The 20,835-nt window shown below is 52.6% G+C and overlaps 1 protein-coding gene and 1 non-coding gene across 2 annotated transcripts in view; one reads left to right on the top strand and one right to left on the bottom strand.

The window, feature by feature from the left end:
* The window catches only part of LOC120381964 (zinc finger protein 850-like), a gene marked incomplete at both ends in the record, with an annotated part of 298,933 nt that overhangs the window by 82,760 nt on the left and 195,338 nt on the right, over nucleotides 1–20,835 (top strand). The gene's annotated exons all lie outside the window — the stretch shown is intronic.
* TRNAV-AAC lies at nucleotides 18,158–18,230 on the bottom strand. Its single transcript has one exon. It is a non-coding gene; the product is annotated as a tRNA-Val (tRNA).

Below are 20,835 nucleotides of genomic sequence, written 5' to 3'. Positions count from 1 at the left end.
GGAGGCCCTGGCAGGTGCAGGGAGAGCTCGCTAGCAGGGAGCCCAGCGCTGTTCTCATTGTGAAGAGCTGGACGGGGCCAGACTTAGTGGGGGGCAGACGACATGACAGTCCAGGGGGGCCTTGCTGAGGGGGTTCCTCCAGCAGGGGTGTCCTGTCTCCCCCCCCACTCCTGTGTGCTGTGCAGGGGGAGGGGGGTGCTGATGTCAGGGTGGCCCCACCCTCCTGCCTCTGTGCCCAGTCTCTGCTGAGCTGAGCTGGGGGGACAAGATTCTGTGCTGCTGCCTCTGGGTCAGGAGTGGGGGCTGCTGGCCCCTGCTGCCGTGTGAACGAGCCTTTGGACTAGTGAGTGCCGCTGGGCTGGAAGTGACAGCGGGTGTGTCTCACACTCCCCCCCCCCCCCACACACACACACCCCACCACAGACACATCAGTTACTGTTATTACTTCCTTTTACTTCCTGTCAAAAGGTGCAAAGTACATGTAGTCTCTGTAATTTTATTCTTTCACATTCGGTCAGGATGACAGTCTGTTATTTTAGCTTTTTAACGGATCTCTGAATTTCATCATTTTATTTCTGTCTTATGCTTAAATTCAATTCTCTGCGTAACGAGTTCTAAAATGCCTCACCTGTCCTGGCTGGAGTAATTCTCATTATTACTGTTATTGCCGTATTGTGCTTTGTCATTCGTTATTTAAATGGTACTAGCAAATAACAGACTGTACATTTTGCATGTACTTACCTTAGCAGGGCTCGTTTAAAAAAATTAGCTAAACTCAAAACTTCAGACACTGTGCAGATGAAGATCATTTATCTTCAGATTGTATTTTTAGTCTGTGACAAAGCAGGGAGTGGGGAGGATTGAGCTGGGGATGTTGCGGGGGAGTTTTACTGGGACTGTCTGCATTGGGGATGGGATATCAGGGTGTGACTTCACTTGAGGGGCGATAGCTGAGCATGTAACCTGAGCCCAGGAGGGGGATGGGCCCAGGTGACACCTTCTGCCCCCGTAAACTAGACAAAGGCTGGAGGAGGAGTCGGGGGGTGGCTGGAGGAGACGGCTGGAGTGGGGGGTTCAGTTTGGAGCTGGCTGGGGAAATGGAGGGAGGCCAGAACCGGGTCTGGCTCTCCACCCCCCAAGATGGACCTGACCAAGGGGTCCTGTTGTCTGTACCTACAAGCTCTGTTTGGGACTGTGTTCCTGTCGTCTAACAAACCTTCTGTTTTACTGGCTGGCTGAGAGTCACGGTGAATGGCAGGAAGTGGGGGAGGTGCAGGGCCCTGTCTCCCCCAAACTTCATGGTACAGTTATATCTGGAAAATAACTTAAAATTTCTATGAAAATAAATACAGCTCCAAGTATGATACTAATAGCAATGATGTTAGTGAGTCACATACATGATTGTGATCAGTAAACATAAATGCTAAAATAACTAGAAAAACTAATTCCTGTTCTTAATAAAGGAGAAAAAAAACATAATCATGTATATAAAAGTAAGTAAATACATTGTCAGTGGACTGAAAATCAAATTGACTAAAATAGAGGCGATAATGGTAGTAACAGAGTGTGTCTGTTTTGATCGCTACTAAAGATAGGGTGCAAAGTATCAAACTTGTGTTTCTGATACCTGCATCAAAGCTCCAGAACGGATACCTCAAGACTTGGGATAGGGAATATCTTGCTGTATTATCTCCTGATTGTTCTAAATTTACTTTTAAACTTAATACATGGCTGTAATTGGAGTCAGTATATATTTATCTTTCTTTATATAACAATTAGTTACAGTGCTCCTGTCAGCAAATTTCTAAGTTATTTTCTGCAAAAAACATTACAGTTTTCAGGTGCCTCAGTAGCAGGGCCGGCTCCAGGCACCAGCCTACCAAGCAAATGGTTGGGGCGGCACCTTGGGAGGGGGTGGCGATTGGGGTTTGTTTTTGTTGTTTTTGGTTTGGCCAGGCAGCGCTGGAGGGGGGGGCGGGGGACTGGGGCGGCCCGACGTGGCGCGGGGCGGGCGGGCGGCATCCTTAGCAAGTTTGCAGATGACACTAAACTGGGAGGAGTGGTTGATATGCTGGAGGGTAGGGATAGGATACAGAGGGACCTAGACAAATTAGAGGATTGGGCCAAAAGAAATATGATGAGGTTCAACAAGGACAAGTGCAGAGTCCTGCACTTAGGACGGAAGAATCCCATGCACTGCTACAGACTAGGGACCGAATGGCTGGGCAGCAGTTCTGCAGAAAGGGACCTAGGGGTTACGGTGGACGAAAAGCTGAATATGAGTCAACAGTGTGCCCTTGTTGCCAAGAAGGCTAATGACATTTTGGGTTGTATAAGTAGGGGCATTTCCAGCAGATCGAGGGAAGTGATCATTCCCCTCTATTCAGCACTGGTGAGGCCTCATTTGGAGTACTGTGTCCAGTTTTGGGCCCCACACTACAAGAAGGATGTGGATAAATTGGAGAGAGTCCAGCGGAGGGCAACAAAGATGATTAGGGGGCTGGAGCACATGACTTATGAGGCGAGGCTGAGGGAACTGGGATTGTTTAGTCTGCAGAAGAGAAGAATGAGGGGGGATTTGATAGCTGCTTTCAACTACCTGAAAGGGGGTTCCAAAGAGGATGGATCTAGACTGTTCTCAGTGGTAGAAGATGACAGAACAAGGAGTAATGGTCTCAAGTTGCAGAGGGGGAGGTTTAGGCTGGATATTAGGAAAAACTTTTTCACTAGTAGGGTGGTGAAGCACTGGAATGGGTTACCTAGGGAGGTGGTGGAATCTCCTTCCTTAGAGGTTTTTAAGGTCAGGCTTGACAAAGCCCTGGCTGGGATGATTTAGTTGGGTTTGGTCCTGCTTTGAGCAGGGGGTTGGACTAGATGACCTCCTGAGGTCCTTTCCAACCCTGAGATTCTATGATTCTATGATTCCTGCTCAGTAGCCCCTGGAATCACAGTTAAAGTTGCCCCCTCCCCAAAATCTGAAATAGCCCCTGGTGAGCCAGGAGCGGCCACAGGGCTGCAGGGTATCTGGGGCTCCGGCAAGACGCAGCCCCCGTGTGAGAGCGCAAAGCCCGTCTTGAGCTGCAGGCAGAGCGCCGGGCACCACAAGCCACAGCAGCAGTGTAGGAGTAAGGGTGGGAATGGCAGCCAGTGATTTTAGTTTACCGTTCATTTACTGTGTGGTGTTATAAATAACTAACACGTTATGTCATATAGAATCACTGTGTGCTAAACAGAGAATCGATTGATCGGTCTGTAGCGAGAATAATCACGTATTAGGTATCTACGTAAATAGGGTTGAAACGCAAGGCCTGTAGGCTGAGACCTGCAAGATTTTAGCTTCGCTATTTTAGGCCTTGGAGCTAAGAAATGCTAACAGAAGTAAATGGCCGAGGAATAACCCGATGCCCTAAGATGATGGGAAAAGAGGTACCAAGGGGTAACAGGGTGAACAATTAGCCGGAAGATTAATTTTAAATACAAAAATTCTGTAAAGGCACCTCTGTTTCCAAATGTGCCTTAACCACAGGATACAGGTTGCACCTCAATGCTAATGAGATATAATCAGAATCATGTTATAAAAAGGGGGTGCCCAGAGCAGGAAAATTGAGCTCCCTGTGGGAAACTCCAGCAGGAACCATCCCTCTACTGATGATCAATCCATGAGAGACACATCAGACCCTAATAGTATTGTCAGGATGTGAATAGAACTAGAGGTGTTACTTTTGCACAGGTCTTTATAGAATTTCTGTGCGCTTGGGGCGTCATAACCTAACTGTAACTTTAATAAAAACTTGTGAAACCGACTAGACCTTGTGCTTGTGAATGTCTGTGTGGTCACTAGCCTTGGTCTTTGTGTGTTCCTAGAGACTGTACATTTGAAGCAAGTAGCAGAGGCGACTTTCACTCTGTTAAGCTTGAAACTGTCGCCACCAGAGCTGACCCCGCGGTGGTGAAATGCCACATTGCAAACTGCACATTACATAAAATCAAAGGCTGCACAATACACCACACACCAGGCCACCCTCACTTCTGCGCTGCTGCTGGCGGTGGCATGGCCTTCAGAGCTGGGCGCTCGGCCAGCAGCCGCTGCTGTGAGGCCGCCCTGCCAGTGCTGAATTTGTGCCACGGCTGAGCTCTGGCGCCTCTTTCAATACAAACTAAGCCCTAGAGGGAGGCACCAGGGTCTGGACATGATGGTGGGGAGCCTGTGAGGGCCAGGGGGGATGGGAGTTCACCCAGGGCCCCATTTTCTCTAAGGCCAGCCCTGGAGCTGGGTATGGGGGAGAGGCACATCCCCTAAGGCCGTGGTTCTCAGCTAGGGGTCCCTGGGCCTCTGGGGGGCTGCGAGCAGGTTTCAGGGGGGCCTCCAAGCAGGGCCCGTGTCAGACTCGCTTGGGCCCACGGCCGAAAGCCCATATCTCCCTGCCTGGGGCCGAAGCCTGGGGCCATGAGCCCTGCCACCAGGGGCTGAAGCCAAAGCTTGAGCCATTAGCTTTGCGGGGGGGGGGGCCTGTTACATGGGGCCCTGGTTGCCGCCCCCTAACGCCAGCCCTGGCTTTTATATGCAGAGAACCAGGCACATGCAGGGCCGTGGAGTTTTTATAGCACGTTGGGGGCCTTAGAAAGAAAAAGGTTAAGAACCTCCCCCAGCCTCCCTGGTGGGTGCCCCCTCACATCTCACAGCAGCCGCTGGTTAATCAGGTCGGGCTCCAGCCCTGGGAGTCTGGTCTGTTTTCCTAGCCCCACTGAGGGGGGTTGTTTCCTGTCCCACAAATTAGAGCATTTCCACCTTCCAACCTCATGGGTCTGTTCCTAGAATGGAAGCCGCATATTGAACAAGTCCCAACAGGTTTGCTACACCCTGGCCTCCTCCCATTCTCCCCCCTGGGAATGTTTTGGCTACTCCAACGTCCAAACCAGACTGCCCAAGCCTCCCTCCTCCGGTGTATTTGCTGTCCCTCCCCTCCAGCAGGAACCCACCAGCAACCCCCGCATAACCCCTACCTGAGCTGGTGCCACTGCAGCCATTTCCCTTCCGTGTCCCATGGGAGGATGGGATGAGCTGGAGCGAAACATGGACGACATCCGGCAGCCTGGCAGGGCGAGAAAGTCAGTTGTGGAGGTTTCAGAACAGGCTTTAGTTCATGTCACATCACGATTCCCCCAGGCTCTTTCCCTGCAGAGACACAACCTAGGCTCTGCCATGCTGGGAACATGCTCCAGCTCTCTATTGCCGGGGAGATCTGGCCCCTCCTGCCAGGCTAAGCCCACAGGGAGATTTTTCAGCCTCCCCAGTAATAAAGTGTCTGAACAAAATGCTGGAAAGGAGCAGAACCAAAGGGGCTGGGCAGGCTCCATAGGGACACTGGCTCCTCCCTTCCCCTCCTGTGCGGCCATGTCCTGTCGCTGGCAGAGATCGCCCCCCCTATCTCCCCCTCAGAGGCAGCCACGTCTGCAGGCTCCCCCATCCAGCACCCACTAACCACCACCCACGCTGGGGGAGTGACACAGGACAGCAAATTCCCACCTACCCAAGGACAAATTGCTGCAGGTAAACGGGCTGGGTTCACATCCCAAAGCTGAGGAGAATTTAAGAATTATGGAGAAAATAGGGAAAATGAAAGACTAGAGAGTCAATAATTTTAGGGAAAACGAGGGAATCTCCTTGGATTTTCTAGCCACATGTGGGGAGGGGAGAGAGAAGGGGAAGAACCAGAGAGAATTGTTATCAGGTTTGAGACGGTAAGAAATGGCACAAACAGGAAAAGGAAGCAAGTAGCTCACCCCCGTGACCATAGGCGTGCGCAGCACATTTCATTACGGTGTGCACCCAGGAAGCCCTGCCCTAGCCCCACCCCATCCACTGCCTCCCACTTCCTGCCCCCTTCAGAACCCCCAACCCCCCCTGCTCCTTGTCCCCTGACTGCCCCCTCCTGGGACCCCCCCCCACTGTAACTGCCTCCCTAGGACCCTACCCCTACCTGTCCTCCTGACCCTTATCCACACCCCTGCCCCCAGACAGAACCCAGGGACTCCCACGCCCCATCCAACCGCTCCCCGCCCCGACAGGCCCCCAGAAATCCTGCTCCATCCAACCCCCTCTGCTCCCTGCCTGCTCCAATCCCGCTCCACCGCCCGACAGGCACCCCCCGAACCCTCAACCCATCCAACCCTCCTGCTCCTTGTCCCCTGACCACCCCCTCCACAGGCCCCCGCAACCGCTAATCAGCCCTCCAACTATCCAACCCCCCTCCCCAACTCCTGGCAGCTCTGTCTAGTGGATGCTCCCACCCACACACTCAAAGTGGCGGAGGAGGTTCCCTCTCCTTGGGGGGGAAGGTTGCCTAGTAGTTAAGGCACATGACTCAGGCTCAGGTGTTCTGGGTTTGAGTCTCTGCTCTGCCACAGACTCCCTGCTTAGCCTTGGGAAAGTCACTTCACCTCACTGTGCCCTAGATCCCACCTGCCCAATGGGGCCAACACTGACCCTGCCTCCTGGGCTAAATCAACTCATGGCTGGGTGATGGGGGGAAATGGAGATACCAACATGGGGAGAGTTGGGCTGAATTTCTCCACAGCCAGAGAGTGGGAGCCAGCTCCACAGGGGGGGTGGGAGCGAGAGGGGCTCAGGCCAGCTCCACACAGAGGGGGGTCAGGGCTTCAGCCCTGCAACTTCTGCCACTAAGGTGGCTGGGGCTCCCGAGCCGGGGACTTCAGCCCCACATCTTCTGCCAGGGTCCGGGGTTCTCCTCCCTGCCCCAGGGTGGCTCCTCCCCTCCTCCATCCCCACCCTCCCAGTGGGACTCCTGCTGGGGCCTGGCCTGGCCTGGCCTCCCCTCCCCCCCCCGCAACCTCCCAACCCAGCGGGGCTTCTCCTCCCCCCAAACCACCCAGCGTGGCTCTAGCCCAGTCCGGGGCTTCTCCTCCCCCTACTCCAGCTCGGCTTCTCCCCTCCGCCTCCTACCGGTATCTGGAGCTTCTCCTCCCCCCAACCTCCCCCTGCCCCAGCCCAGCTGGGCTCCCCGGGGCACCCGCCGCTGCTGGGGCCAGATCCCCGAGCCTCCGGGCAGGGAGCAGCGATTCCCGCGGGGGCCCTGGCAGAGCCCCCAGCCCGAGCGGGGCGGGGCAGCCCCAGGGGAGCGGGGGGGCGGCTCTGCTGCTGCTGGCCCCGCCCCCCACCGACCCCTGGGGCTGTTTGGGGGGGCTCACTCAGCCCCCCAGGAGCGGGGGGGGGCAGCGGAGCGGAGCCTGCCCAGCAAACAGCTGATCGCAGCTGCGCCCAGGCCGCCCCCGGGGAAAAGCTCCGCGGAGGAGGCGCTACAAGCTGCCGGCAGCGGGTCATTCCCGGGGGGGCCGAGCACCCGCCTGCAGCCGCCGCAGCCTCCCGGAGCCCCACGGAAGGGGGAGCAGCCTCCCAGCCGGGGCTCAGGGCATTGGGGTGCCGGGGCTCCCCCCCTGCGCACGCCTGGGCCCGGGACACTCACACACACACTCTGCCCCGGCGCTCCCCTGGTGCCCAGAGACCGACCAACCCCCCGCCTGCCCCCCCGCCCTTCCCCGCCTGCAGCTCCGGCCTCTCCCCTCCCCTCCCGCCCGGCCAGCCGCACCCAGGGGAGCCCTGGCCCAGGCTCTGTCCCCACCTGGAGCCCAGCGGGGCCGGGGCAGCTCCTGCTGCAGCTGAGAACAGCGGCTCCGCTCCGGCCCGGGCGGCTCCAGCGCTGCTGGCAGCACGTGGCCACCAGGAGCAGCTGCTGGGCCCGGGCTCCTGCGTCACAATGTGCCAGAGCCCCGCCCCAGGAGCTGCCCTGCCCCGGTCTGTGCCAGAGCCCCGCCCCAGGAGCTGCCCCGCCCCGGTCTGTGCCAGAGCCCCGCCCCAGGAGCTGCCCTGCCCCAGACTGTGCCAGAGCCCCGCCCCAGGAGCTGCCCTGCCCCGGGCAGTGCCAGAGCCCCGCCCCAGGAGCTGCCCCACCCTGGGCTGTCAGAGCCCCGCCCCAGGAGCTGCCCTGCCCCGGGCTGTGCCAGAGCCCCGCCCCAGGAGCTACCCTGCCCCGGGCTGTGCCAGAGCCCCGCCCCAGGAGCTGCCCGCCCCGGGCTGTGCCAGAGCCCCGACCCCAGGAGCTGCCCCGCCCCGGGCTGTGCCAGAGCCCCGACCCCAGGAGCTGCCCCGCCCCGGGCTGTACCAGAGCCCCGCCCCAGGAGCTGCCCTGCCCCAGACTGTGCCAGAGCCCCGCCCCAGGAGCTACCCCGCCCCGGGCTGTGCCAGAGCCCCGCCCCAGGAGATGCCCCGCCCCTGGGCTGTGCCACCCAGCCCCTTGAAACACCCCCAGCGCTGCCCGCCCCGCAGAAACAAACCCTCCTTCCCTAGCGCCGCCCCCCCGAAACAGCTGTGGGCCGAAAAGGAAAGTTTGGGGTGGCGGGAGAAGAAACGGCCCCCATAGGGTGACCATCTCACACCATCACACCCCTCTTCACCCCCTAGCCCCCCACTGGCCTGCTGCATCTCCTGCTAGTCAGTCCCCCACCCACCACTCGCCTCCTTTCACCTCCTCCCTCCCCTGCCAGAAACCCCCATGCCCACCCCTAGAGCCCCTGCTGGCTCACTGCTCACCTCTGTGCCCACCTGCCACTCGCCCACCTGCTCCCCACTTGCCCCCTCACCCCCCCCCCAGTGTAAAGCCTCATTCAAAGCCCCAGGGGTCACTATATCACTGCACCCAGCAGTCACTCACTGCAGTACCAAACATTAAACTGCTGAAAATGGCGCCCCCCTCCAACCACCAACGTTTTGGACTAGAAAGCTTTGCCCCAGACATCCCCTGCAGAAGACATCCCCAGACGGGCTGAGGGATACTGGTGTGACCTCACCTGGCAGCCCCCAAAGAAGGAATTGGGGGGACTAAATGGACAGGCCCCCTCTCTAGCTGAAGCCGGCAAGGGAGGTACGTGGATCCCACTAGAATTTAAAATGAAAAGTGAGGGAGGGGAGGCTCTGCTGGACCTGGGCAGCTCTAGATACAGCACCAGGCACGTAGGAGGATTTCCACTCCTGAGCCGTGGAAACAGAAATTGACTTTTCCTTTCCATATTTAGCTAATGTTCAGAAAGGGAATCTAGCGCCTGCCTTCCAGATTTGAACACCTCAACATTCAGGAGGGCTCCAGCTCAGTTTGGGCAGCTGTTACTTCATTTCTCCCAAATCAAATATGCTGATCCACTGTCATTTGCTGTAGAAAAAGTAGGATAAAATTGAGCAAGAAATGCTTCCCAGTGGTTATTAGGACTGGAATTGCAATTTTCAACAGCCATTGACTTTTTGTTTGTTTTTGTTTTATTTGTTTAAGGAAGACAGTGATATTGCATTGGCAAATTCCCCAGAGAAAGAAAGAATGTAACAAAAGAATAATAAAGGCACCTCAACTTTTCCTCTTTTAGGTAAGACAGTCTTATAATATGCATCCAGATCTCCTCCAATCACACAAGCTGAAAATTGTTCCACTTTACTGCAGCTCTGTAACCATATGGGAACCAATCCTGTCTGTGTTCTGTGCACATCTAAAATCCCTGCTGAATGACCCACCCTGGGAGCAAGTTACCAGTGACCCAGGGCTGGGGTGGCAGGAGACTGCAGGGGTGTGTGTGTGGGGAAGAGCCCAAGGCTGGGGTGGAAGGAGAGTGCAGGGGTGGGGGGGGGAGAGAGTCCAGGGCTGGGATGGCAGAGGGGTGCGGGTTGGGAGTGGAGAGCCCAAGGCTGGGATGGCAGGGGGTGTGGGTGGAGGGAGCAGAGCCCAGGTCTGGGGAGGCAGGGAGGTCCAGGGGGGAGCCCAGGGCTGGGGTGGGGCATCCAAAATTTTTTTTGCTTGGGACGGCAAAAAACCTAGAGCCGGCCCTGCCTCCATGCACCGTGGGGTAGGTAGGAGCGGATCATTATTATCCCTACTTGAAAGAGGGAGAAGCTAAGGCTGAGAAAGGAGGCTCTTACCTTCTAAACAGGGACGGCTGTTTTCTAGTAAAATCACTCAAAGGGAAGGAGAAAACTCGAAAGAGGTTCCTCCTGGCGCTCACGTCCATGAACCCGAATACTCTCTCAGTCCTCAAAGAGAGACCAGGAGAAGGAGACTTGCTGAAGCAAAGCCACAGGGTCTCTGAGGTTTCCCTGGCCCCTCGCCTCTGTTCTGCCTGGCTGATGTCAGCATCTCTCTGTGAGGTCACCACCTCCCCACCACCTTGGACCAATAGTCTGAGGTCCTGCAAAAGGCCTTTGTCGTGTCACTGCCACCCTCCCCCCCTTGCTGTGCCAATGTCCTGCCCCTGGCCAGGCACTTTGGAGGTTTGAGCTACTCCCTGTGGATCACCCCACTCCAGGAGCGTTCGTTCTAGACAGCAAGCCGGCTGGACAGGGAAACATCAGACGCTGCTCCCAATGCTAAACTCAGTTTGTCAGAAATTAGTCGACTTTATGGCCAGAAGAGACCATTAGAGCATCTAATCTGACCCCCCGCATATCACAGGCTTCCTGTATGACAGAAGAGCTACTTTTGGGGCAAACACATTCCAGAAAGGCATCTTGTCTTCATTAAATGACATCAGGAGATGGAGAATCCACCACTTTCCTTGGTAGCTTGTTCCCGTGATGAATCATCCTCGCTGTTGAATATTTGTGCCTTATTTGTAATATGAATTTGTCTCTTTTCATCTTCCAGCCATTGGGTCTTGTTATGCCTTTGTCTGCTCAATTAAAGAGACCTTTAATACCCAATCCTTTCTCTCCATTAAGGCACTTCAGCACTTCAATGAAGTCACCTTTCAATCTTCTTTTGATAAGCTAAACAGGTGGAGCTCTTTCAGTAGCTCACTAGAAGGCATTTTTCTCCAGCCCTCAGAACCTTTGGTGGCTCTTTGCTGCCCCAGCTCCAATTTCACACCATCTTTTTCAAATGAGGACACCAAAATTGGAGGCAGTATTCCAGTATCAGTCTCACTGATGCCGTGTCACCTCCTGTGACATTATTGACATAATCTGTAACTGTATAGATCACCGTTGCAACCACTGTTCTATATTTGCAGCCAATATTGTAGAAAGGTTGTCGTGTAAGAGGTCTATGGAGAGGTTCTGATTGGCTTATTATAATGATGCTATCTCTAGATGTGTATCATTTTTGTAGTTGACGTTATGAATATTGACTCTATGCTGCCTGTATTTCAAACTTGTGTTCTGCTTCTGGGGAACACCTGAGATAAGTTGGTGTCAGTTCTGCCTAGCCTGCTTAATGGCCCATTAAGGATCATCAGCTATACAATTGACCCATTGAGAGAAGGCAGATACACCTTGTGACTCAACAAGGTCTGCAGGGACCTGCCTATGGACAGAACTCTAAGGTGTTTCTATGCCACGTGCTGGACAGAGTGTCCTTGGGACAAAGAAAGCAAAGACCACATGGCAAGAGGCTAGAAAAGGCTGATGCCTCATCTCCATCTTGTTTTCAATCCTGCTTCATACCTCTGGAGGGACTTTGCTACAAACTGAAGCTCTATACAAAGGACTGAATGACCCATCCCAGCTGTGGATGGACTCCAGAGACTTGATTTGAACCTTTATTCCATCACTGCTACAAGCCTGAACCAAGAACTTTGCCATTACTGTGTGTAATTGATTCCTTTAAAAATTTTAACTCTCATCTATATTTCTTTCTTTTTATGAATAAACCTTTATATTTTAGATGTTGTAAGGGAAAATCCAGTGTTATCCAAGGCCTTGTAGGCCCAGGCCTCATGTCAGGCTGCCAGGGCCGGCCAGACAAGCCAAGTAGGGGGGCACAGAGGAGACAGTGGAAAGTCCTAACAGTCCCTGACTGAAAAACAATTTTGTAATATCCCCTACTGTCAACACGTAACCGCATAGAACAGATAAGTAATAACAGGAAAAGCCTAATATGGAATAAATTTACTCCTGCTCCAATCAGCATTATCTTTGCAATATTTTTTTAGGAAAATAATAAGGAAATGATGTAACTTGCATATTCTGATTGTGGTTTTAAGCTTTGTAAGGCTGTCTGTAACCAGCTTTCGGGAGGCCGTTTCCATAACGGTTCTCCCCTGCGTGCTTCTAATCAATAAAAGGCCTCCCATCTCCTAGAACTGGAAGGGACCTCAAAAGGTCATCGAGTCCAGCCCCCTGCCTTCACTAGCAGGACCAGTCTTTGCCCCAGATCCCTAAGTGGCCTCCTCAAGGATTGAACTGACAACCCTGGGTTTAAGCAGGCCAATGCTCAAACCACTGAGCTATCCCTCCCACCTCAGACAGATCTGATTGAAAACACAACAGGTGGATCGATTTTTCCATAACAATGCTAAAGGATTTGCAAGAGCGTGATTTGTGGGTAAGATCTGACTTGTCTATTGACCAGCATCTGGGCTTTGGTCCTTTGGGATCCTTTGAGAGAACCCGTTTTCTTTTACTGGGGTATTGGTTTTCATAACCATTCATCCCCATAAGGAGCGGGGCTGGTGGTGATAGAAGGGAACTGGAATAGCTGAGGGAATTGCTTGTATGACGTCCGATTGGCCAGTGGGGTAAAACCAAAGTCCTCTCTGCATGGCTGCTGTGACGTGCTTGAATAGTAAAGGGCACCCAGCCTCGGGCTGTGACTGCCCTGCTCCAAGCAATTTGTCCTGAATTGATACTCTCAGCAGTGTCCCGGCAGTGGTCGCATCGTTACAGGGGTCGTCCGGGATTACAGCAGGGAACTCTCCGAAGCTCAGGATGCGCTTCCTCAGCTAGGGGAAGTACGTAACCCACACACCTCCAGGGGGTGGTGGGGTGTCCCAGCTAGTGGCACCGAGATCACTTAGAGGGAGAGAGAAAATGAGTCTTTTCTACAGTCTTAGCTAACAGCCAGGTGGCTTTCAGTTCATGCTGTGGAGGCCCACACACTAAGCTCCTGTTCCCAGTTCAATCCCACCCACTGACAAGTCACTGACCCAGATCTGTCAGCGTAACAGACACAGCTGCCATCCCAAGAAGAAGAGAGTTGCCTTGCCATACCTGGCTGCAAAGAGGTGCCAAGCAGTGAGCTGACACCGTTCAGAGCTTCCTGTGACAAACTGCAAACTTTGGACAATAGTGAGGTGGCAGGAAGTGTGGTCCTCAGAGTGGCCTGGGTCAGAGCCCATGGGAGGCCCTGGGCTCCCCCGACATCCGCTGCGTCCTTCCACCCCAAAGGACCGAAATCCTGACTACTAGGCAACTTCCCCAAGAGCAAAGGCCATCACGAGGCATCTGTCTTTGAAAATTTGCAGAGGATGTGGGAGCAGAAAGGGGAGAGAGGATGAAGATGGCTCTTGGGAAGAGGGAGGGAGGGAGCCTTATGGGAAGCTCTTGTTTACCGCCATCAACCCAATGATCAGATCATTGATGCCTAGAATCTTCCCTGACATGTTGTAATTGATTGGATCTAGGTTTTAAAATGGGTACCACATTTGCAGACGGAGAAATGTCAGCGAGTTGAGTGGAAGGCCATTGCAAGCTCAGCTAATTAGGCAATGTGGCTTATGTCCCATCTAACAAGCTCCTTAAACAATAGCTCCCAATTTTCATTTACATTCTTCTGTTTAGTGTTTTTCTCCAAAACACTTTCACTAATCATTTTGGTAAGCTTTGGAAAGTTAGCCCTTTCAGTGCACCAAATATACATATTGCTGTTGGGGACTGCCCTCTATTGGTCATAAGAACAGCCATACTGGATCAGACCAATGGTCCAGCCAGCCCAGAATCCTATCCTCCCACAGTGGCCAATGCCAGGTGCCCGCGAGGGAATCGACAGAACAGGGAATCATCAAGCAATCCATCCCGTCGCCCATTCCCAGCTTCTGGCAAACAGAGGCTGGGGACACTTCAAGAGCATGGTTTTGTATCCCTGCCCATCCTGGCTAATAGCCAATGATGGACCCATCCTCCATCAACTTATCTAGTTCTTTGGTGGTCCCTGTTATAGTCTTGGCCCTCACAGCATCCTCTGGCAAAGTTTCCCCAGGTTGACTGTGTGTTGGGTGAAAAAATACTTCCTTTGGTTTATTTTAAACCTGCTGTCTATTCATTTCATCGGGTGACTCCAGTTCTTGGGTTATGAGGAGTAAATAGCACTTCCTTACAGATCCAGACTAACACGGCTACCCCTCTGATACTTCCTTATTTACTTTCTCCAAACCCGTCGTCATTTTATAGACCTCTATCCTAGCCCCCCCATAGTCATCTCTTTTCCAAGCTGAAAACTCCCCTCAGTCTTACTAATGTCACCTCACATGGAAGCTGTTCCATACCCCAATCATTTTGGTTGCCCTTTTCTGTGCCTTTCCCAATTCCGATATATCTTTTTGAGATGGGGGACCAGCTCCAGTATTCAAGATGTGGGCAGACCACAGATTTATATTTTATATATTATATATATTATATTTCTGTCTTGCTAGCCATCCCTTTCCTAATGACTTCCCACCATTCTGTTCGCTTTTTTGACTGCCGATGCACATTGAGTAGATGTTTTCAGAGAAGTATCCACAGTGACGCCAAGATCTCTTTCTTAAGTTGTAAGAGCTAATTTAGACCCCATCAGTTTAGATGTAGAATTGGGATCATGTTTTCCCATGTGCATTACTTTGCACTGATCCACATTGAATTTCATCTGCCTTTTTGCTGCCCAGTCACTCAGTTTGGTGAGATCCCTTTGTCACACTTTGCACTCTCTTTTGGACGTAACTAACTTGGGTTGGTTTGTATCATCTGCAAATGTTGCCACCTCACTGTTTACCCCTTTTTCCAGATCACTTAGGAGTATGTTGAACAGTGCTGGTCCCAGTACAGACCCCAGGGGGACACCACTATTTACCTCTCTCCATTCTGAAAATCAGACCCTTTTGTTCTTGTTTTTGAACCAGTTACCTATCCCAGAGAGGACCTTCCATCTTATCCCATTTTGCTTCAGAGCCTTCGGGGAGAGACCTTGTCAAAGGTTTTCTGAAAATCTAAGTATACTGTATCCACGGGATCACCTTTATCCACATGCTTGTTGACTCCCTCAAAGAATTATAGTAGATTCGTGAGGCATGATTTTCCTTTACAAAAACCATGTTCATTCTTCCCCAATGTAAGCAGGGGCAGACTCACCTGGCGGCGCCTCCTGCTGGTCATCTTGGGAATTAGCTCTCCAGCCGTCAGAGCACCCTTTGCAGGCTGGTGATCTGCCTTACCGCAGCTGGTCCCCGGTCCCTCCCAGGACCCTGGTTCCCCTTTTATCCTGGCAGTACCCCCTGGCAGTACCCCCCCCCAGTTCTGGGTCTCCCCCTCCCAGGGGAACCCCCACCCACTATCCCCACTTCACCTCAGTCTTGACTACTGCCCAGTCTCCATCCAGCCCCCATTCACTGGGGCAGACTGCAGTGTGAGCCACTCACCACAGGCAAAGGGGTTTGGACCTGCCACCTCTGCTTCCCCCTGGGCTGCCCCATTGCAGCCTGCACCTATTCAGCCTAGAGTCAGGCCTGCAGCCTGGGGCTTTCCAGGCCAGAGCTCCCAGCTCCTCTGGCCCTTCCCCAGCCCTGCTCCCACTCTAGGTGTCTTGCTTAGGTCCCTGCAGCCAGGCCCTTCTCTCACTACAAGCAGAGGGAGACTGACTGGGCTCCTGGCTCACAGCCTCTTATAGGGGCCAGCTGGGCCTGACTGGGGCATGGCCACAGCTGAGCCTGCTTCCCCCAGTCAGCCCAGGCTCCTTGCCCCAGCCCCAGCGCTCTCCTGGGCTGCTTCAAGCCCTGCAGGGCAGGAGCAGGTAACCACACGCTACACCCAGCAAATTCCCTTCACCGATGTGTCTAATCATTGGGCTCTACAATTCCACCCAATGTGCCTGGTACTGACCTTAGCCTTAGTGGCCTGTAATTGCCAGCTGCGTCTCTGGAGCCTTTTTCATACACTGCTCCAGCCAGGGACTAAAGGCCGCCCCAGACTTTCCCTTTCTCCCTTCTGGGAAATCAAGTTCAAGTTATACAAGCAGCTAAAGAAGCTTCAACCCTGCATCTGAATTAATGTCACTTTTCTCACTTCCCGACACAAACAAATGTCATTTCAATCCCAGGTGAGTCCACTTCAGTCATTCCTCAGCCCCATTCCTTCACCCTCCTGCCTTAGCTTAGGGCATTGCGCCACCCTGTGGGCATTTCATGTCCCTCCTCAGTTTCACATACAGACACAATTTCCTTTGCTGTTCAACGAACAGCAAAACCTTTCTGCACCTACACGTCCACCAATGTAATATACGCCATCATATGCCAGCAATGCCCCTCAGCTATGTACATCGGCCAAACTGGACAGTCTCTAAGGAAAAGGATAAATGGACACAAATCAGACATTAGGAATGGCAATATACAAAAACCTGTAGGAGAACACTTCAACCTCCCTGGCCACACAATAGCAGATCTTAAGGTGGCCATCCTACAGCAAAAAAACTTTAGGACCAGACTTCAAAGAGAAACTGATGAGCTCCAGTTCATCTGCAAATTTGATACCATCAGCTCAGGACTAAACAAAGACTGTGAATGGCTTGCCAATTACAGAACCAGTTTCTCCTCCCTTGGTTTTCACACCTCAGCTGCTGGAACAGGGCCTCATCCTCCCTGATTGATCTAACCTCGTTATCTCTAGCTTGCTTCTTGCTTGCTTATATATACCTGCCCCTGGAAATTTCCACTACTTGCATCCGAAGAAGTGGGTATTCACCCACGAAAGCTCATGCTGCAAAACGTCTGTTAGTCTATAAGGTGCCACAGGATTATTTGCTGCTTTCAATGGAATGAGAGAATCAGTGTCCCAAATCCCAACAGGTCATTAAACACCCAGTGGAGGAAGAAAGGGGTGGGATTATATAATAAGCAGTTGGAGTCATCCTGGTATTCAATGCTTGGTTTATTTTTTTTTTAATTCCTTTACTTCCCTCTCCCTTTTAGACTCAGAGCCTTTAAGGTCAGAAGGGACCAGTGTGATCATCTAGTCCGACCTGCTGCACCTTGCAGGCCAAAAGACCCCATCCACCCACTCCTGTAATAGACCCGGGAGGGGAGGCAGCTCCGTGCTCTGCCCCTACCCCAGGCAGCACATGGAGGCCCTCTGCTCCCCTCCCCCAACGGGTGTTCAGAGATGTGCCAGCAGCACTGAGGTGGCTCCCTGCCCACTCTACATCCGCCCCTCCGTGCCGCTCCCAGAAGTGGCTGGCATGTCCCAGCATCCCCTGGGGTGGGGGGAGTGTCTCCACGTGCTGCCCCTGCCCCGAGCACCAACTCTGCAGCTCCCATTGGCCAGGAACTGTAGCCAATGGGAGCTCTGGAGGCAGCGCCTGCAGACAGCAGCACATGGAGAGCCCCTGGTCCCACCCACCTAGGAGCTGCTGCCAGAGGGTTGTGTGTACCGGTCACTTTGGGAGCTGCACCACCCCTCCTGCACCCCACCCCCACCCCCAGCGCAGCACCCCCACCCAAATTTCCTCCCAGTGCTTTGCTTGTCTTTCTTTCACCAGAACCATCCTTCTTCTCCTGGGCTGCAAGTAGCCATCCCTGGGAAGCCAAGAGGCAGGCACAGGATTCTGCAAGATACGTGTCCCACAGCGCCGTGATGGACAGTGCGATGAAGGTAAGTCTTCCTGAGGCACAATGAACTGCGATGCAACGAACCACTGGCCAGACGGTCGGGGTGAAGGGCATTCACTGGAGGTACAAGCTTGTGAGTGACTCCTGAGCACAGGGCCCCTTCCCCTTTTAAGGACCTGCTCCTCATGGCCTGCGACTAGAGATGACTTGGCTGCATCTGGTGGGTCACACTCCACCTTGGTCAATGTCCATGCTCTGGGTGTGTGATCGCTGCCTAATTAGAGTCCCAGACACCTTGTCTATCTAGGAGCTCTTCTGATCTTCCAGCTGTTCAACCAGCGCCTTCATCCCACAAGCATTCCAGGAGGAAGCAGGATGGGGAGGGGGAAAGCCACTTCACAGGCATTCCGATAGGGAGAGGAGACAAAAATGGGAATGGGGAAGTATAACAGACCTATTGAGCATAGAAATCACTGCTGCTCCTACAACAGCAGGGACAGGTCACTCGGAGTTGGGAAAAATTAAGCCATCATGTTTCTGCCTGGTTTTGAACCAGGGACCTTTTGCATGTTAGGCAAACGTGATAACCACTACACTACAGAAACTCTGTCACAGGGCTGTGCCCTTCCCTTCATTAGAACAGAAAAATGGCCAGACCAAAGGTCCATGCAACCCCATATCCTATCTGCCAACAGTGGCTAATGCCAGGTGCCCCAGAGGGACTGAACCTAACAGGTAATGATCACGTGATTTCTCTCCTGCCATCCATCTCCACCCTCTGACAAACAGAGGCTAGGGATACCATTCCTTACCCAGGCTGCCTAATAGCCATTAATGGACTTCACCTCCATGAATTTATCTGCAAAAATAATGAGGAGTACTTGTGGCACCTCTCCCAGCAGAGGAAGAAATTAGAAGGAGAAGGTGGGGCTGGATAGGACATACACTACGCAAGCAGCCAACCAACATCACCAGACAGGCACTGCAGTGGAACCCCCAAGGCAAGCGGAAAAGAGGCCGCCCAAGAAATACCTGGCGACGCGACCTTCAGGTTGATAGCAAAAAAATGGGCTATACCTGGAACCAGCTAGAGCGAATGGCCCAGGATAGAAGACTATGGAGATCTGTGGTTGGCGGCCCATACCCCGGTTGGGGTGACGGGCATGAATGAATGATGAATGACTTGTGGCACCTTAGAGACTAACAAACTTATTTGAGCATAAGCTTTCGTGGGCTAAAATCCACTTCATCAGATGCATACAGTGGAAAATACAGCAGGAAGATATATGTATACACAGAGAACATGAAAAAATGGGTGGTGCCATCCACACTATAATGAGAGTGAGCAGTTAAGGTGAGCTATTATCAGCAGGAGAAAAAAACTTGTAGTGACAATCAGGATGGCCCATTTCCCACAGTTGACAAGAAGGTGTGAGTAACAGTAGGGGGACAAATAAACATGGGGAAATAGTTTTACTTTGTGTAATGACCCACCCACTCCCAGTCTTTATTCAAGCCTAATTTAATGGTGTCCAGTTTGCAAATTAATTCCAATTCAGCATCTCTCGTGGGAGTCTGTTGTTGAAGGTTTTTTGTTGTAATATTGCGACTTTTAGGTCTGTAATCGAGTGACTAGGGAGATTGAAGTGTTCTCTGGCTGTGTTTGAATGTTATAATTCTTGATGTCTGATTTGTGTCCATTTATTCTTTTATGTAGAGACTCTCTGGTTTGGCCAATGTACATGGCAGAGAGGCATTGCTGGCACATGATGGCACATATCACATTGGTAGATGTGCAGGTGAATGAGCCCCTGATGGCATGGCTGATGTGATTAGGTCCTATGATGGTGTCCCCTGAACAGATATGGGGAGAGAGTTGGCAATGGGCTTTGTTGCAAGGATAGGTTCCTGGGTTAGTGTTTTTGTTGTGTGGTTGCTGGTAAGTATTTGCTTCAGGCTGGGGAGCTGTCAGTAAGCAAGGACTGGCCTGGCTCCCAAGATCTGTGAGAGTGAGGGATTGTCCTTCAGGATGGGTTGTAGATCCTTGATGATGCACTGGAGAGGTTTTAGTTGGGGGCTGAAGGTGACAGCTAGTGGGGTTCTGTTCCTTTCTTTGTTGGGCCTGTCCTATAGTAGGTGACTTCTGGGTACTCTTCTGGCTCTGTCAATCTGCTTCTTCACTTCAGCAGGTGGGTACTGTAGTTGTAAGAACGCTTGATAGAGATCTTGTAGGTGTTTGTCTCTGTCTGAAGGGTTGGAGCAAATGCGGTTGTATCTTAGAGCTTGGCTGTAGACAATGGATTGTGTGATGTGGTCTGGGTGAAAGCTGGAGATGTAGGTAAGTATAGCGTTCAGTATGTTTCCAGTATAGGGTAGTGTTTATGTGACCATCGTTTATTAGCACAGTAGTGTCCAGGAAGTGGATCTCTTGTGTGGATTGGTCCAGGCAGAGGTTGTAGGTGGGATGGAAATTGTTGAAATCATGGTGGAATTCCTCAAGGGTTTTCTTTTCCATGGGACCAGATGATGAAGATGTCATCAGTGTAGCACAAGTAGAGTAGGGGCATTAGGGGACGAGAGCTGAGGAAGCGTTGTTCTAAGTCAGCCATAAAAATGTTGGCACACTGTGGGGCCATGTGAGTACCCATAGCAGTGCCGCTGACTTGAAGGTAAACATTGTCCCCAAATGTGAAATAGTTATGGGTGAGGACAAAGTCACAAAGTTCAGCTGTGACATTATCGGGGATACTGTTCCTGACGGCTTGAAGTCCATCTTTGTGTGGAATGATGATGGAGCGTCTACATAGCCAGACAATCCTGCTGTCAGGGTGCCAATGCCTGAGATGATGGGGCATCCAGGATTTCCAGGTTTATGGATCTTGGGTAGCAGATAGAATAACCCTGGTTGGGGTTCTAGGCTGTCTTATTGCCAAGGGACGGAGAAACTCAGCCAGCAGCAGAGGGTGCAGAACACCATCCTAGTGTGGGGGTGACAGCGCCTCCAAGATCCTGACACCCCTATTGGTTCCACTGCTGGTTGTTTTCCTTTTCTGGTGGGACTTTGGGCAAGTTGCTCCCCCCTCTAGGGCTCCGTCCCCAGCAGGCAAATGGGGATTTCGTACCTTCCCGCTATTGGAAAGTGCTGGGAGAATCCCCCAGCCAAAGCTGCTCTGACAGCGCTAAGCAGCATCTGACCATTCAAGGTCAGAG

The sequence above is a fragment of the Mauremys reevesii genome, linkage group 14 (genome assembly GCF_016161935.1).
Source record: "Mauremys reevesii isolate NIE-2019 linkage group 14, ASM1616193v1, whole genome shotgun sequence".
NCBI lineage: Eukaryota > Metazoa > Chordata > Testudines > Geoemydidae > Mauremys > Mauremys reevesii.
Note: the sequence above shows the minus strand (reverse complement) of the source record. Positions and strands in the feature narration are given on the sequence as shown.